This window comes from Oryctolagus cuniculus, chromosome 12 (assembly GCF_051225735.1).
Source record: "Oryctolagus cuniculus isolate XC-2025 breed Fujian yellow rabbit chromosome 12, ASM5122573v1, whole genome shotgun sequence".
Lineage (NCBI taxonomy): Eukaryota > Metazoa > Chordata > Mammalia > Lagomorpha > Leporidae > Oryctolagus > Oryctolagus cuniculus.
Genome location: NC_142878.1, coordinates 29061719 through 29078537, shown reverse-complemented (window position 1 = coordinate 29078537; position 16819 = coordinate 29061719). Strand labels below are relative to the sequence as shown.

Here is a 16819-nt window from a genome sequence, read left to right as displayed (position 1 = left end):
TATGACTTCAAGCTTCCTGCAGATTATCTTTTAAATTCATTTTATATTTCATTGAATATATTCCATTAAACTTGTGCCTAACACCCATCTCAATAACAATTCATTTCTCTATTAAATATGAACAATCATATTCAAGACTCTATTCTAAACTTGTAGAAATGAGACAGCAAATAATATGTTTTCACATAGGAGTCTTTAAAGACAACAAGCCCGTAGGTAGCAAATACTGTCCCCATACCTGTCTTCTTGCTTCTTGTACTTCTTACCTCCATTTAATCATCAGATCCAACAGATTTGCTACATATATTTTTCACCAGTTCCCAAGGCAACATCATTGATTTGGGTAGTTACATTTCATTAAAAAAATACAACTGGCTTTAACCTGTTTCCTATTAATTTTATACAACAATAATGATGAATGGACTCCCTATTTTGACATTTTCAATGTCTCCCCACTTCTCATGGTATAGCTTAATTTCTTTGAAACATTTCATAAGAGCCTTCAGGACCTGTGTCTTTCAGATCTCCAACTTGATCTCTTTCATTTTTTTCTAACTGTGATCCGGATATACTACACTATTTCCAGTTTTCCAGAATTTTATGGTATCTGTGTCCAGCACATGTTAATTCTATGCATCCTTCAGGCTGCATCTAGCATTTCCTCTGTCAGCATTCCTGACTTCCCACAGTGATCTGAGGTTTCCCTTCATACTTCTACAATACTTTATGTGCACACCTAACATGATACCTGTTATACTATATTGTCATAGCCTGCTTGACTGTTTTCACAGTTTAAACTCTCCGCATATAAGAACCATCCTCCCACTCACCTACCACTATTCCTTCATCAAGTGAAATGTTTAAGTACATCATTTGCTGATTACATGTATGAGTTCTGATTTTCTATTTTTGACTTTCTTATAAATGGACATGAAATAGAGAACATATGTAAGCATTTTATTAAAATAAAGCCTACCCCTATATTATCAAACCTTATGTATTTATGGAAAAGTAAAACTTCTATTCTTGAACTAATTTTTTAATTTATAACATTCATTTGTAGAGGTAAACACAACAGCTTAGTAGACAGATATAGATCTTCACAATATGACTCTTAGCTGCCTCTCTAGCCTCATCTCCAACCAAATCCCATCACTTTATATACCATAATTCCAAGAATCACAGTTATGTATGTAACACTGAAGTATAAAGCTTAAGCAGAATGCTGCTAAAATTAGACAAGCAATGTTGATATAATCTCCCAGTAACCTCGCTTTGCAAAATGTGGGTGCATAACTTAACCCGTTGAAGATTATTTCCTCAAAAACCAAGAAGATGATACAAATTAGACAGAATTTTATTAGTGATCTATATTATATTGAAATGTCCTTTAAGCACAGTTATTAAAAACAGGTAATGCCAAGGACATTAGAAATGTTACCTTCAGATTTTGAAACTCATTTATGTCTTTCCAGAAAAAACTTTCAAAGTTTGAAATACACTGAAGCAACTTATGTAGTATAAAAGGTTTTGCATTTCTTGTTCGAAATTTTTCAAAACAAAGAACTAACCTTAGAAAATACAGCAAGCCATTATTAAGCAATTGTAAAGCACTAATCATACAATTTTACTGAAATCTTTCATGTTCAACATTTATTATTCAATGATCAACATTGTTCTAACCATTTTAGTTAAATATTTTAACTGCTGAAAAGTGTTAGGGTTTTGGTATAAAAATAGTGTAAGAGAATGTGTAGCTTTACACTTAAGGATAATGTAAGAAATTTTAAAGAACAAAGTGGAAAAGTTAAACCTAAACTAACAATAATTTATAATTAAAATTGAGACAATATTGAAAAAGATGATCAATTCAGAACAATCTAGCAACAATTATTTAGATGACCTCGTAGGAAGAGTTTTGATGCCACCTACTCCTTTCCAGCTGCATGCCTTCGTATGGCTTAGTAGGACTTTGTCATCAGAAAACTACCAAATGCAGGTTTTAGTTTCTGTGTATCATGATTAAGTAACTGATAATATTTCATTAGTAGGTTTCTTAGAAGTCTAAAAATCATAAGCCTAAAGAACTGTGTACACCCTCAAGAAAATCGATGAATATATTTGCATTTGGAATAGTGCTGATTCCACCACGTGAACTTTGAGGCTTGATGTTGTAATAATCTTTGACCCTGGAAAAGCATTCATCCAAAGCATAACAAAGAGTGGAATTTCTAGTGAGTAATCTATAATTACCAATGTAATATGCAAATTTCAAATTAATTTGTTCTCACAAATGATTTTTGAATACCATATCTAAAGCACTGTCTTTGACACTATTTATAGAGTTAGTTTTCATATTCAGATTATATAAGAATGCGAATATGTTAAAAAGTCAAAATATGGAAATGTGATCAGATCTCCATCTTTAATTTTAGTGTGATGAAATAAAACAGTGGTTCTCAAAATATGAACCTAAACTAGCTCTATCAGCATTACACAGGTGGTTTTTAGAAATATAAACTTAAATGTTAAATGAATGACTATTTTCTATTGAATTCTACATACCTAGTTATACACTGGTTTATTGAACAGTTTATTTGACTTGGATCAAAGTCTTGGAATTCATAATAATAATGTACTTGTAATCTATAAAGGAAACAGTTTAGATACTTAAGAACTGTTCTTTTGTCCAAGAAAATACATATGTAAGTAACCCTTTCTTTAATAAAATATTGACACAATTGGACAATCAAGATAACCCAGGTCAATTTAATTAGGTTTGCCATCAGTTAACCTGGGAATAATACTAAATCCATCTACAATTTTTGTTATCCTCTCCTTAACTGAAATTTTAAAAGTAACACCAATTGGTTGGCATCTAATATTTTTTTAAAGATTTTATTCATTTATTTCAGAGATAGAGTTGCAGACAGAGGGAGAAACAGAGAAAGGTCTTCTGTCTGCTGGTTCACTCCCCAATGGCGGCAATGGTCAGAGCTGAGCTGATCCAAAGCCAGGAGCCAGGTGCTTCTTCCCGGTCTACCATGCGGGTGCAGGGGTCAAGCACTTGGGCCACTTTCTACTGCTTTCCCAGGCCACAACAGAGAGCTGGATTAGAAGAGGAGCAGCCGGGACTAGAACCGGCACCCATATGGGATACTGGTGCTGCAGGCAGAGGATTAACCTACTGTGCCACAGCGCCAGCCCTGGTTGGCATCTAATATCTTGAAATTTTAAGTGTTTTAACTCCCCATACCACACACATTCACAGACTCTTCCATTAACTCCCATTAATGCATCAGATTCTTCCACCTCTCACTTCCTTCCCTTTACTGGAAATTCTATCACTGCTGCATTCATATGGTAAATTTATATCTCTACATATTTGGTAATCTCAGTTCTCATGACTACTCTACCGTAACTTTCTTTACTCAACAGGAAGTGTTCACCCAAGTTCTAATTTGTCCTAACTAGGGTACCATTGTTTATTTCATCTCCTTCTATTAATCATTTTTAAGAAGCATAAATTTGAAAATGCAAGCACACTTGCCAACTTCGATTTAGACTATATTTATGCCAGTAATTTGATAAAATTTCATAACAAAAACCTCTTCAGAGTTGTTCAATATCTACCACATCCCGGGTCAAAAAGAGAAGAAAAATTCTAATTAGTTTTCCCAAGCCATATTGTTAAACAGAGCAAGATCTGTTGGGCCACAGACTCAGACAAATTCTTCAAAGAGAACTTGGAATTTTCCAAGACAAGGAACCCTTATATTGTAGTGGAGGTCTATATATCACTCATTTGCTGCACATTTATTTACCATATAGTTACCACATATTTATTTGTCACAATAGATATACTGCAAAGTTAGTGGTTACAGAAATGAACCAGACACGTGCAGGGGCTGTCACATGGAAGATCAAGGTAATTTCACTTTTGATTAAAGGAACTTATGGCTTATTTCTTTTTTAGAGCCAAAGAGAACATTTGCAAAATGTTCATTCTATATGTCTCCTATATGTATCCTGTTTCTTTATCTCATCTCTATACATTTGATATTTTTCAGAACATTCATTAAAAACATTGCAGTGAATGACAGATAACATTAAGTCATTGTTCTTTTCAGAAATTTTTCTCAAATTTACATCACTATTGTAGTTTTGTCCATTTCAATAATTTATTAGCTCAATTGTTCTTCCTCTTTCCCTTCATTACCTTAATCTAAATCATTGCTACTTATTTCAAACATATACCCAATGGTGTTCTTTTTCTCTGTTATGTTATCAATATAATCTATACAGTATTATCAGATTAATCATTAGAAAATCTCATATTGAGATATGGCTGTTTAAGAAAATACTTGCTGACCTTGACCACAGGAATGTACGAGAATAGGGGAGGAACCAGATTCCCAGGAAACAGGTGGAGAGACGTTTTCAGGGGAGGGTACAGAAAGAAGAGAGACTGTGGAGCTGTGGGGACTGTATCCTGCCCGTCATTCCTGTAGTCGAGGGCTGGTGGGGACCATATTCTGGGAGTGAGGTGAGAGGAACCTGCAGCAGCCCAAGTGTCACTGGCGATATTGTCTGAAGAAGAACTTGTGGCCCCCACTGACTTTGAGTCCAGCCTAAAGTGCTGGTGGTAGTGGTGGGGGGCAGGGCAGGTGGCCATCTAACCTAATAAAGGGGGAACAAGTTATTCCCCTCCAACCCCACCAAAGCCCTGGACTCAGCTTTCCAGGGCACAGCACTGACCAATACTTCAGGCAGGTGACTGGCTCTGGGAATTGCATGGCTGTTTCCATGGATGCACTGGTTTGCAGGGCAGAAGGAAGATTCCTGCTCCCTGTTACTGTGTGATGGGTCTTTTGGAAATCACTGTGTCTGGCTCCAGAAGCTCAGCATTCCCTGAATGTTAAGGAATATCATTGTGGAGGGCTCTGTGCTTACACTAAACATCACAAAGATCCTTTGTGTGTTATGAGCCTGAGAGGGTAGGATGCATAGACACTGTGGGCTAACCCTAGGTAGTCTGTTTACTATGGCAAAGAGTGGCTGCAGCTATGACCAGGCCAGCCAGCTTGATCATACCCTTCAACATATTAACAATAAAGGAGACCTACCACACCCAATCTGGGTGCTACTCTGTACTCCTGTCCCACCCGCAAGCTCTGGCTGGACCTCCCTTACCCCACAAAATACATTTACGGATATCCACTGAGGGAGCAAACAGTCCACTAAGCAATAGAGGCACATTTCAAAGGACAAAGCTCTCAGAGAGAAAACCAACAAATGTTTCCACAGATGAGTAAAAATAAAAGTAGAAATAAATACAAGAAACATGTACAAAGAAGACAATATGTCTTCCTCAAAGAAACACAGCACTTCAGTATTAGATGTGAAGATGAGTAGATTGAGGAAATGCATGAAAGGGAATTCAAAAGAATTATCATAAGATTACTCAAAACACAGAAAAAAATATTATAAGTTAAAGAAATCCATACATGACATCAATGAGAAATTCTGCCAGGAGAAAGAGATATTATTGAAACATCAAACAGACATATTAAAATTAACAATTCAATATGTCAAATAAAAATACAGTGGAAAGTTGTAACAACAGATTTGGTGAATCAGAGAAAGAATTTTTGAGCTAGAAGACAAATCTCTGGAATATGTCAGACAAGAAGAAAAATTTAGAAAAAAAACAAAAATGGTGTTCTAGATTTTTGGGATGCCATCAAACAACCAAATATAGGCAACAGGATGTCCTGAAGGTATGGAAATAAATAATGGCTTAGAAGACTTAGGGAAATAATAGCAGAAAATTTCCCTAATATGGAGAAAGACATGGATATCCAAGTACAGGAAGCATATGGAGTCCCTAATAGACATAATCAGAAAAGATCTTCACCAACACACATTATAGTAAACCCTCCAAAAGTAAAACATAAAGAAAACATCCTAAAATGTGTGAAAGAAATACACTAGATTACCATAAAAGGCTATCTAATTACATTGAAAGTTGATTCCTTATCACAAACCCAATAGGTTTGGAAAGAAAAAAAACCACCAAGCCAGAATACTTTACCTAGCAAAGCTCTCATTAAAAATGAGTGTGCTTGTCCTGACTGTTGATGTACAATTTAATACTTTATCCCTTTTAGTATTTTTTTTGTTCTACTTAATACTATTGGTTGAACTCTGTAATTAACACACAATATTTCTTAGGTGTTTAAATTTAACTGAAAAGTGATCCCTGTTAAATATGAGAGTGGGAATAAGAGAGGGAGGAGATGTACAATTTGGGACATGCTCAATCGGACTTGCCCCAAATGGTGAAGTTAGAAATGTGCCAGGGGATTCCAATACAATCCCATCAAGGTGGCATGTACCAATGCCATCTCACTAGTCCAAGTGATCAATTTCAGTTCACAGTTGCTCACACTGATAGGTCTAAGAGACAAAGGGATCACACAAACAAGTCTAGTGTCTGCTAATACTAACTGATAGAATCAAAAAGGGAGAGAATGATCCATCATGGGAAGCAGGAGACACAGCAGACTCATAGAATGGCAGATGTCCTAAATAGCATTCTGGCCTCAGAATCAGCCCTTAAGGCACTGGGATCTGGCTGAAAAGTCCCTGAGAGTATTCTAGGCATGGAAAGCCAAGACACTCTGGCAAAAAAAAATGAGGACCAAAATGAAAGATCTCTGCGAGTGAGATCCCATTAGAAAGAACAGGCCATCAAAGAAGGAGGTACCTTTCTCTGAAGGGAGGAGAGAACTTCCACTTTGACTATGACCTTGTCGGAATAAGATCAATGTCAGTGAACTCAAAAGGCTTCCATAGCCTTGGCAACTCATGACAAGAGCCTAGGGTGATTACTGACGCCATAAACAAGAGTGTCAATTTGTTAAGTCAACAACAGGAGTCACTGTGCACTTACTCCTCATGTAGGATATCTGTCCATAATGCGTTGTCCAATGTGAATTAATGCTATAATTAGCACTGAAAGAGTATTTTACACTTTATGTTCTGTGTGGGTGCAAACTGGTGAAATCTTTACTTAATATATACTAAATTGATCTTCTGTATATAAAGATAATTGAAAATGAATCTTGATGTGAATGGAATGGGAGAGGGAGCGGGAGATGGGAGGGTTGCAGGTGGGAGAGAAGTTATGGGGGGAAAAAGCCATTGTAATCCATAAACTGTACTTTGGAAATTTATATTTACTAAATAAAAGTTTTTTTAAAAAATGTGAAATAAAAGCCTTCCAAAACAGAAAGTGAAAGAATTGTTACCAACTGGCCAGTAAAAATACAAAGGAAATCCAGAACAAACAACAGGAATATTTACAGAAAAGTGGCAAGACCCTGTCATTACTTATCAATAATAAAATTGAATGTAAATGGCCTCAATTCTCCAGTTACAAGACTCAGACTGGCTGAGTGGATTAAAAAACAAGATCTATATGCGCCTATAAGAAACACACCTCACCAACAAAGATAAACACAGAATAAAAGAGAAAGAATGGAAAAAGATATTCTGTGGAAATAGAAATAGAAATGAACAGGAGTTGCCGTGTATCCATCCTGGTATCAGACAAAATAGACTTTAAGACAAAACTATTAAAAGAGACAAAGAAGCACATCTTTTCATGAGTGCATGGAACTTTCTCCAGGACAGACCATGTGCTAGGCCACAAAAGTCGTCTCAGAAAAAAAAAAAAAAAAAAAAAAACACCTAAAATCATATCATTATCTTTACTGACCACAAAGGAAGAAGCTGGAAATTAACAACTTCAGAAACTTGTGGAGCCAGCATTGTGGCATAGATGTTTACGCAGCCTACAATGCTGGCATCCCAAATGGGAGCCAGTTCCAATTTTGGCTGCTCCACTTTCAATTCAGCTCCCTATTTATGTGCCAGGGAAAGCAGTAGAAAATGGCCCAAGCATTTGGGTGCTTGCATCCATGTGGGAGATCTGGATGAAGTTCCTGGAACCTGGCTTTGGCCTGGACCGCCCATCCTTGGCCATAGTGGTCATTTGGGAAGTGTACCAGTGGATGGAACTTAGAGATTCATTCTCTCTCTCTCTCTCTCTTTCTCTCTCTCTCTAACTCTGCCTTTCAAATAAACAAATATTTTTTTCCAAATAAAACCCTGAAAAATATGCAAACACATGAAGATTGAAGAACATGATCCCAAATAAGCAGAGTTCATAGAAGAAATCAAAAGGAAAATAAAAAAATATTCACAGAAATGAATGAAGATGACAAACCAACATATAAAAACTTATGGGATACAGTAAAAACATTGGTAAGAGGAAAGTTTATAGCAATTAGTACCTGCATCAAGTAATTGGAAAGCATAAAATAAATGACCTAACAACGCATCTCAATAACCTAGTAACACAAGAACAAATAAACCCCAAATTAGGAGGAGGAAAGATACAATAAAAATTAGAAAAGAAATAAATAATACTGAAATAAAAATGATATAAAAGATCACTGAAATGAAGAGCTGGTTCTTTAGAAACAAAAAGAATATTTATAAACCATTGGCACAAGAAAAAACAAAAAAATGGAAGATGATTCAAACTAATAAAATCAGAGATAAAAAAGGAGTTGTTACAATGAATACTACAGAAATAAAAAGAATTATCAGGAATTACTATAAACAGCTACATGTAAAACTGGAAAATCTATAAGAAACACAGATTTCTGGACACATACAATTTACTAAAATTGAAGCAGAAGACATAGAATGTCTAAGTAGACCAATAACAAAGACAGAGATTGAATCAGTAATTAAGACTCTTCCAACAAAGAAAAGCCCAGCACTGGGTGGCTTCACTACCAAGTTCTACTAAACTTTTAAAGAAAAAACTAATCCTAATTCTTCATATATTCAAAACAATTGAAAAGGAGAGAACCGCCCCCAACACCATTTATGAGCCCAGAATCACCTTAAATCCAAAATCAGAAAATGATACAACAAGGAACAAGAACTACAGACCAATATCTCTGATTAGCATAGATTCAATAATCCTCAACAAAATACTATCAAATGGAATCCAGCAACAAATCAAAAAGATCATCCACCTGGACCAAGTGAGTTTTCGCTGGGCTGCAGGGATGGTTTTGTATACTCAAATTGATAAACATGATACATTACATTAACAAATGTAAGAATAAAAACCATATGATTATCTTAATAGATACAGAGGGATCATTTGATAAAACACAACATCCTTTCATGATAAAAACTTAAGCACATTCAGTATAGAGGGAAGATAACTCAATAAAATCAAGGTGATATATGACGAACTCACAGCAAACACCATATCCAGTGGGCAAAAGTTGAAATCATTTCCACCAAGCTCCAGAACCAGACAAGGATGCCCACTCTTACCATCAATACTCAGTACAGTTTTGTATGTTTTATCCAGAACCATTAGGCAAGAAAGAAATAAGAAATTAAAGGGATACAAATGAGAAAGGAGGAAGTCAAATTGTCCCTTTATCCAGACGACATGATATTATACATAGGGGAACCAAAAGAATTTATTAAGAGATTATTGGAAATCATAAGAGAGTTTGACAAAGTTGTAGGATGTAAAATAAACACATGACAATCAGTAGTATTTGTATACACAAACAAAGCATTGCTGAGAAAGAACTTGTAAAATTATTCCAATTCACAAAAGCTTTGAAAATAGTTAAATATCTTTGGATATTTTGACCAAGGAAGTGAAAGATTTTCTACAATGAAATTACAGGGTCAGCAAGGTGGCAAAGCTGATAAAGTTGGCATCCCATATCAGCGCCAGTTTGTGTCTGTCTGCTCTGCTTCTGAACCAGCTCCCTGACAATGGCCTGTGAAAGGCAGCAGAAGATGGCCCATGAGGGAGACCTGGAGGAAGCTCCTCGCTCCTGGCTTTGGCCTGGCCTGGCCTGGCCCAGCCTTGGCTACTGTAGCTATTTGGAGAGTGGACCAGCAGACAGAAGATCTATCTATCTCTCTCTCTCTGTCTATATATCTGATTTTCAAATAAATAAATAAATCTAGAAAAAAGAGAAAATTATAAAACATTAAAGAAAGAAATAGAAGATAAAAATAAGGAAATATTTTCATGTTCATGGACTGGAAAAATTAATATTATCAAAATGTCCATATACTTAAGGCAATTTACAGATTCAATCTGATACCATCAAAATACCAAGGACATTCTTCTCAGAGGCAGAAAAAAAAATCCTAAAATTCATAAGGAAACACAACAGACATTGAATAGCTAAAGCAATCTTAAGCGATAAAAACAAAGTTGGAGGGCCGGCGCCGCGGCTCACTAGGCTAATCCTCCACCTAGCGGCGCCGGCACAGCGGGTTCTAGTCCCGGTCGGGGCGCCGGATTCTGTCCCGGTTGCCCCTCTTCCAGGCCAGCTCTCTGCTGTGGCCAGGGAGTGCAGTGGAGGATGGCCCAGGTGCTTGGGCCCTGCACCCCGTGGGAGACCAGGAAGGGCACCTGGCTCCTGGCTCCTGCCATTGGATCAGCGCGGTGCGCCGGCCGCAGCGCGCCGGCCGCGGCGGCCATTGGAGGGTGAACCAACGGCAAAGGAAGACCTTTCTCTCTGTCTCTCTCTCTCACTGTCCACTCTGCCGGTCAAAAAATTAAAAAAAAAAAAAAAAAAAAAAAAAAAGTTGGAGGTTTCACAGATATACTACATGGCAGTTCTAATCAATACAGCATGGTACTGACATAAAAGCAGACATGTGGACCAATAGAATAGATTAGAAATTAATCCACATATTTACAACCAACTAATCTTTGAAAAACAAACAAAATCACTCCATGGAGAAATGATAGTCTCTCCACAAACTGTGTTGGGAAAATTGGCATACTGAGGTGTGAAACAAGATCCCTCCTTTATACTCTCTGAAAAAATCGACTTTCAGTGGATCAAGAATCTAAATGTAAGATGTGAATACATCACATTACTAGAGGAATACAATTAAAACATTGCAAGATACTGGAACAGGAAAGGACTTCTTGGATAAGACCTCAAAAGCACAAGCAATAAAAAAAAATACAAATAGGATTACATCAAGCTAAGAGGCAAAGCAATGAGGACAATGCATCTGATAAAGGATTAATATCCAAAATATATAAGGGGCTCATGAAATTCAACAACAACAAAACAAATAATCCAGTTAAGAAATGGGCTAAGGATATGAACGTGCATTATTCAAAGGATGAAATACAAATGGTCAACAGACACGTGAAAAGATGCTCAGGATCACTAGCCCCATGTCTACAGCAGCTCAAGTTAAAGTAGGTAAGATATGGAATCAACCCGACATACATCAACTGACGATTAAAGAAAATATGATGCATATATATATATATATATACTATATATGTGCAAACTACTCAGCCATAAAAAGAATGAAATCCTGTCTTTTGCAACAAAATGGATGTAACTGGAGATGATTATGCTTAGTGAAATAAGCCAATCCCCAAAAGATAAATAATACTTTTATTCTGATCTTTGGCAAAAAAATGTAATGCATGTGAGAGTGACATTTTGAGATCTGATTATTGTTTACAGCCCTTGTCTCTGTTGCTAAGGAACAGTAGTTTTTTGAACTTTCCACTTTATAATTCTTTAGTGGAGGACTAACCTTGTGACTTTAAAGTAAATTTAAAGTTACTGCAAAAACTGAAAGAAAAATAAGAAAGGCAGAAGGATGCAAAATATTATGTTGTAAACCTATATCTTTGAAATACATGAAATCTGTTTTCTTTTTATAAATAAATTTGCATAAAAAAAGAAAATGTCATAGTGAAACCAAGTCCCTGTATAGTGCCCTTGATATAAATGCTACATATTGTTAGAACCTAGTCTCTCACAATCTCCCCATCTCCTTCCTTTAGCTTAATGTCTCTGAAATATCAGCCTTTTACTAAAATCAACTAAGTAAACTCAGATTGTGATCATTTATATCCTCTTCAGGTAAATGTTTAGTTTTTCCTCGGTGGTTTTTTTTTTTTTTCCAGGATACCCAGACCTTGGGTAAAAAGTAAATACTGTCCTGAGTAAATCCCACTTTGCAACAATGACAATGCCCTAAAACCTGTGCTATCACTTACTAAAGAAAGGAAGACCCCAAGTACTGGAACAATCTGAAACTCTTACCTGAGCCGAGTATGCAGCCCCCAACCCTAACTTCAATCCACCAGATCCCTTATCCTTACCTCCCTAGGGAGCCCAAGAATTCAAGGAGAACTGCCCCGCCCCTAGTTCTATGCTTTGCAGGAAGTAGCAAGTGCTTTCAGGCACAGCAGGTAAGATGCCCCTGGAATGCCCACATCTCCTATATAAGTGCCTGATTTTGAGTCCTGACAGTCCTGACTCTCCATCCCAGCTGCTTGCTAATGTGTTCCCTGGGAGGTCAGAGGTGATGAGCCAAGCGCTTGAGGACCTGCCACGCACAGAGGAACCCTGCATAGAGCTCCCAGCTTCTGGCTTCAGCCTGCCCCAATTCCAAGGAACTAGGGACGTTAAACGAGTAGCACAGAGATGGGAGAAATCAGTCTCTCTCTGTTTCTGTATGTCTATCTTTTTATGTTCCTTTGCGTTTCAAATAAATAAAATTTAAAATAATTGTTTTTAAAAATTTTACCCTTTGCTGGTGTCAGTGATGGGCTGCTGCATGTCTGGTGAGTGGATGTAGATTTTAGAGTTCTACAAAGATACTGATGATGATTTAAAACTATTCAAAACAATTCAGATTATTGATCAAATCTATAGATGTCCTGCACTAGAATTAAAAAGCCCATGTCAAACAGTCCCTCAAACATCTCTCTCGACAAAGTCTAATTGGCTTGAGTCAAGCACATATGGTATTCCATTTTCATTTTTATCTTCCATTCTCTTTCGGCATCTATACAATGTACTGCAATACTAATACTTTTTCATACCAGTAGTTTAAGTATAAAAAGTCATTCCTCACAATCTTGCAAACTCTGCAAATTTTGATTTTTTATAAACATATTGAGTACTTAGAAACCACAATAACCACAATTATTACATACATTGTTATCTATAAGAAATCTATAATTTTTTATTTACTATGAAGTATTACAATATTGTGCTTTCACTAAATAACAGTAAGCACAAATTATTTACTAAAACAGCTTCAAAAAATGCTTAACCAGAAAGAGGAATATGCAGTAACTCAATTACTCAATTGGCAAAAACATGTCTGAAGACCAGAATGAATCATATAAGACAATAGAATAATTATAAAACAATTTATATTTTGAGGACTGATTTCTTTGTTAGTGATTATTAATGATTACCACTTGAGTAGAAAATTTGGAAATAAACCTATAAAACTAACAAAGTCTATGTTAGTGATGCTGTAACCCGCTACCGGGCAGTAGTAGCTGCTCCCAAACTTGATTCTGTGGCACTTTGTATATACTTCTATTATAACATTTATTTTAATAGGACATTTAAGACAATTCTTCATTTTTAAATACCATATGATTAATTAAAGTTTCATTGATTGAATGGGTGAGGAAATACATATGATAACTCTAAGCACTATAATATACTATGGTTTAAGAAGGGAGGAGTGGGGCAACTAAAGCACTCTAAGCAATGACATATCTTACTTTCTAAAATGATCATCAAAATGTCACACTCATTGTAAATCTGTATGGCAAAATATGAAAAAAAGTGTATAAAACTGTAAAATCTCTTATTAAAAACTGTAATTGTCTCTATTGCCAGTGGATTCTAATGATGTTTATGTTGGTTAGTATATACAAGTTAGAAATAATTTTGCTGGTTTCTTAATTCCTTAGATACCATCTGAGGCAAACATTCAAATAACTCTTTTCTCTTTCCTATTAAGCAACAAATGAAGCAAGTAATTGGAGAGTAGTAGCTGTCTAAGGAAATTAAACAATTGCTTAGCTGAGCCTGAAAAGTATAACTTAAGAACATTAAGACTTTAAGAAAAGTTTTTTTCTGCAAATTAGTATTTTGGCTTCCCATGATATATTTCTCCTTTTAAAGCTTCTTAAAGTAGTTATTCCAGAGTTCCAGTGCTTTACTCTAGATACTGTGAAGTATTTTACTTGAAGTATATTGGGCAATGGTAAAATTTAAAGACACTGTTCCACATCACAGTTAAGTACTGATCATATATTTTAATAAAAAGTCAGTTAACACTATTAGAAAACTACAAGGAATGCTGTTTTTCATTTTACCAACTCTATCCATAATGGGTTTAATAACAGCAATAATTTTATAATCTTATTTAAGAATAGGTAATGAAGTTTCTAAATGTTTATAAATTAAAAACAAATTATAGAGTTTTTAGGATTGAATTTGTCATTAGTCTTAAAGAATCAAATTTTTCCCCAAATCTTCAAAAATACAATGAAATATTGTGTTCTGAAGGCCATATTTGATATTAAAAGGAAGATATTTTATACTAAATGACCTAGGTATTTTGAAGATTAAAGAAATTAGTTAGATCTATGGGATTAAAATGTAAATATAGCATGAACATTAAGACTCCAGAATCAATAAAATATATACTGTGAGTTAATAATTCCTGGAAGAAAATTTCATCTTATAACCAAAAACATAAATAGCAGTGATTAGAGAAATGTCATTTCTTTTAAAACTTATGTTGTAGAGTCCACATTATAATACAGTTTATTTAAACTGTTTTGTTGATTATATTCAAAGTTCATTGATTCAAGATTCTGAGAGAGTTTTGGAAATGAAAAAAAAAAACCACGTGCATGTAAGTCATAAAGCCAGCAGCCCTTCAGATTGGCATGGTCAGTTACCCAGAGACTGTGAAAATATGGCTGAGGAAGAAAATAGAAACTAAACGTAAAATTCTGACTCTCATTGCAAATGAACCCATAACCAGAAAATAGTAAATGACATCTAAAGAAAGCAGCTTAATTTTACAAATACCAATTACTCTTGGAGATAGATAGATAGATAGATGAAAATGGATAACCAAATAATGTGGTAGGGAACTAAGAAAAATAAAAGAGAAGAATTCCTTGAGAAGTTTCTAACATGAAAATTTAAGAACAATCACTGTAGCAAAGAAAGATGTACTTTTCTCTGAAGGGAGGAGAGAACTTCCACTTTGCTTATGGCCTTGTCTAAGTACTGACAGAGTTTGTGGACTCAAACGGCTTCCTAGGGAGCTCATGTCAACAGCCTCGGGTGGCCACTGATGTCACACAGTGTTAATTGTTAAATTAACAACATCAGTCACAGCACTAACTCCCCATGCAGGACCTCTGTCTTCAAAGAGCTGGATTATGAGACTACCAGTAAAACTAGTTCTCAAACAGATTTTTTTTGGGGGGAGGGTGCATGTGTATGCAAATTGTTGAAATCTTTACTTAGTATAAAGTTGGTATTCTGTGTACAAAGTTAAATTAAAATAATTCTTAATGGAGAATGGGACTGGCAGGGGTGGGGTGGGAGGTGGGTATGGTGCAAATAACTATATTCCTAAAGTTGTACTTATGAAATCTGTATTACTTAAATAATTAATTAATAAAAAAGTAAGCTCTCAGAAAACAAATGATGCAAAACTGAAAAAAAAAAGAAAACAATGGCTGTGTTAAGAAAAGAAAAATATAGTCATATCCCACTTGTCAGAGTGAAAACTACTAACCACTTTTGCTGTCACTTTTATCTTCCATGCCAATAAAAATGATCAAATTAGAACAGGTAGAACAATCAACTTTGATGTGGCTTTAGGATTTACATAAATTTACCCAAGGACAAGTGCAAATTTTCAGAATGGTCCACTGAGATCTGCTGTGAGCATTCATGCAAGCTATCAGTCATTAACAAGTAGCAGTATGTTTCCACCAGGAGGGATCTCTTACATTTTTAAGACCATTAACTAATAAGGAGGACAAATTCAAGTTCCAATCTATCTTAATTTGAGAGGTTGTCTGACAAATTCTTTTATTAAGTCATGGTGAGCACTATAGAGAAACAATGGCTTAAAGACAGAACTGCTGAATCGGTTGCTAGAAGTTTACCAGTCTTTTATCAAACAAATTTTTTCTTTTCTTCTGTTCCAAATCAAAATGTTATTTCTAGGATTTAGTTATACAAATAGAATGTACACTTTGCAAATCTGCAGATGATATACAATTGGGAGGAAGAGCTAACTGACCAGGTGCTATTCAAATATATCTTGAAAAACATTGTGTTAGGCTGAAACAGTTCCTCGGATACTACCTAACAAGAAACAACGTAAAGATCTACATTTAAATTTGAAAAAATATTACTTATACCCGCAAAGGCCAAATGAGCTTAACAGTAGCTCATTTGAAAAAGATACACGTTTTCATGTAGTGCACAGGGAAAATACCATACTTTATTATTTCTTCATATTTTACTAAAGCATATTCTTTGTCAGATCTATTAAATTAACTTTCAATGCATTCTCTGTATTTCTTGCATGCTTCAAAAATAATATTTAAAATGTACAGCTCCTCTGGAAACAAATGATTAATGAATATGGTTAAGTAGGGCACATCTTAAATAAGTTCCTGGCATTTGTAGCATACAATTTCTCCAGCATATCTAGTACGGAAGGATTTCAGAGACCTCCAATAATGTTGCTTTAATATGTCTGCTGTCATAGGGGAAAGTATGTAAATCAACTTAAAAAATTTGTATGTAATTCAGAGCAGTTTACACAACAAGATATTATCTCTGATAAAGGAAAATACATCCTG

The 16819-nt window shown here is 35.4% G+C and overlaps 1 protein-coding gene across 5 annotated transcripts in view; it reads right to left on the bottom strand.

Moving 5' to 3' along the window:
• The window catches only part of MDGA2 (MAM domain containing glycosylphosphatidylinositol anchor 2), an 891422-nt gene that overhangs the window by 82585 nt on the left and 792018 nt on the right, over positions 1–16819 (bottom strand). The window lies entirely within an intron of this gene.